A 2,819-nucleotide genomic window follows, 5' to 3' on the forward strand; every position below is an offset into this window, starting at 1 on the left:
CGGGAGTGACCACTGCACTCCAGTCTGGGCGACGGAGTGAGACTCCAACTCAAAAAATAAATAAAATAAAAAAGAATCCTCAGTCTTTTCGTTTAAAAAACACGTAGTTACCTGCAACACGGTACCCTGGGAATAAGCAGATCTGAGTTCTTCGCCTATGTTTGCCAATGAAGAGCAGAGCAACTGCTGTGCGTCTCAGTTTCCTTATCTGTGCCATGATGGTAGTCTATGCCTTGCAGGTCCGATGAGATCACGCGTGGGAAATGCCCTGTGCACCCTTAGACGGGCAGGGGTGCTGCTGCCTGTCTCCACACAGCCAGGGACACACAGCACCCGTGTCCACCCGTCCCATTTGGCAAACTCTAGCGGTCGCAGGCAGAGGCCGAGAGGGGTTGCTGGTTTCTAAAATGCCGACACACCTCCCTTGCCCCCCGCGCTCAGACGTCAGCCATTCCCATCTAAACCAGAGCCCAGGGGGCCACAAGCGGCTTACTGTTACCCCGAGAGATGGGCATCTCACCCCCAGGGAGTCAGAGCCACGCCCTGTCCGAGGCCATCAGTCATGTGTTCTCTCAGTGACTCTAGCGACTTCTATGGCAGGATCAAGAAGAGACTTGTTCGACGTGAAGGCTCCCGGGCCCCAGCCAGTGCCAGAGCCCCAACAGGGTGGGCTCCCGAATCTGCCTGTTAACGCCCCCACCCAAGTGATTCTGATGCGTCCACCAAGGCAGAGAACTCCGGACCCAGTGCAGCCTCTCATTGTGCAGATGGGGAAACTGAGGCTTGAGGTGACAAACCCAAGTCAGAGACACAGGACCAGGAGGCTGCTTTCTTTCTCTGCCTCTCTCTCTCCTTCTTTCTTTCCCTTCTTCCTCTTTCTCCCCCTCCCCTTTTCCTTCCTTTCTCTCTTTAGCTCAGAAACAGACCTTTTCCCTCATTATACATGATTCATACAGGGGTTCCAGTTTGTTGCTCTGGTTCACGTGGTTGTAATTCAGGTTTCTTATTTGTATTTAAACATGTTCTAGGTTTTTTCCCTTGTAAAGTCATAACTCTATTTAAAAAATTCATAACAGCCAGGCATGGTGGCTCACGCCTATAGTCCCAGCACTTTGGGAGGCCGAGGTGAGAGGATTGCCTGAGCCCACGGGTTTGAGACCCGCCTGGGCAACTTGGCAAGACCTCGTCTCTACAATAAATCAAAAAGTTGGCCAGGCATGGTAGCACGTGCCTGTAGTTCCAGCTACTTGGAAGGCTGAGGAGGAAGGATTGCCAGAGTCCCATCAGGTCAAGGCTGCAGTGGCCATGAGTGTGCCACTGCCCTCCAGCCTGGGTGACAGATTGAGACTCCGACTCAAAAAAAAAAAAAGTCCGTAATGAGGAAAGTTGGCTTGAAATCCGAGAATGAGAAGCCATGATCTTTTCATCTACACGTGAAGAAGAAACAGGTCAGAGCGGGGGTAAATCGCAGGTAGCTGTTGTTGGAGACAGGGTCTCACTCATTTGCCCAGGCTGGAGTGCAGGCACCATAGCTCACCTCAGCCTCGGCCTCCTGGGCTCAAGCAACTCTCCCATCTCAGCCTCCCAAGTAGCTGGATCTAATAGGCATGCACCGCTGAGCCCGGCTTAATTATTTTTTAAATTTTTTTGTAGAGACAGGGGTCTCACTGTGTTGCCCTGGCTGGTCTTGAACTTCTGACCTCAAGCAATCCTTCCACCTAGGCCTCCCAAAGCACTGGGATTATGGGCGTGAGCCACCGCACCCAGCCAAGCGTAGTTTTGCTTCTTTGTTTTTGCCTGCAGGCATTCACGTATTCATCAAACGTCTAGTAGGTGACCGGTGCTGGAAGTGCTACACAGCCTCTGACGGAAGTCGGAAGTCGGCTCAGGCCAGGGCATCACTCCGGCGAAAACAATAAAACTCACAAGTGACCTAGCCAGAGCTGAGGCCACAGGGGCCAGCAGCAACCCCGAGGGAGGGAGGACACAGTCCCAGCCCAGCTGCGTCAGCTCACCTGACCGTCACCTCAGCCTCCCTCCGCCTCGAGGGCAGGATCTTGGTCCAGACGTCCGCTGCTGTTCCTGTCTGCAGACTGGCCACGTCCTCGCTTCCAGAACCGAGCCCAGGGTGGGACAGGAAGAAGGCTCCTCCCCGCTCCTCGAGCGCCGTTCCCAGGGTGCTGGGAACACCACGGGGTCAGCGCGAGGTGGCCCTCGACAGGCGGCGGGCTCCCTAGACCAGCAGGGCCCACTGTCGTCCTCTCTCTGGTCTGCGAGACGGCTTGGGATGGGTCCCGACTTAAGAGTCCTCGAGAAACGTGAAAAATCTGGCTCAGCGTGAAAGTGATTTTAAGCAGGATGTGTGGGTGCCGCGCAGCACCCCCAAAACCACTCTTGGCACGAATGACTAGGTTTTTTTTTCCTTTTAAAGTCATACCGCAAAGAACTGAGGACCACAGGTTCTCACTCATAAGCGGACCTTGAGCAACGATCAGAATACCATAAGAAAGGGATTGGCAGTTGAGGGAAACTGCCAGGGGCGGGAGGGGTGCACCTCATCCACAAGGGTACCTGCATAATGAACATTTGTATGCCTAACCCTGAATTGTGCCTCACATCTTTCAAATAATTTTTTTTTTTAAATGATGTTAGTGTCAAAAAAATTTTTTCAAAAGTCATAGCTCTTTTAAAACTCTGTAACGAAGGAAGATGCTTGGCCCGGGGTCGGGCGGGGGGTGGTCTCTGCCCTCCTTGTCTTATTCCCCCATGTCTCTCTTCTCTTCTCAGTGACCCTTTGCAACCAGGTACTGGCCTTCAAA

Source organism: Carlito syrichta, unplaced genomic scaffold, assembly GCF_000164805.1.
Source record: "Carlito syrichta isolate Samal-C Ts95f unplaced genomic scaffold, Tarsius_syrichta-2.0.1 Scaffold158889, whole genome shotgun sequence".
Classification (NCBI taxonomy): Eukaryota; Metazoa; Chordata; class Mammalia; order Primates; family Tarsiidae; genus Carlito; species Carlito syrichta.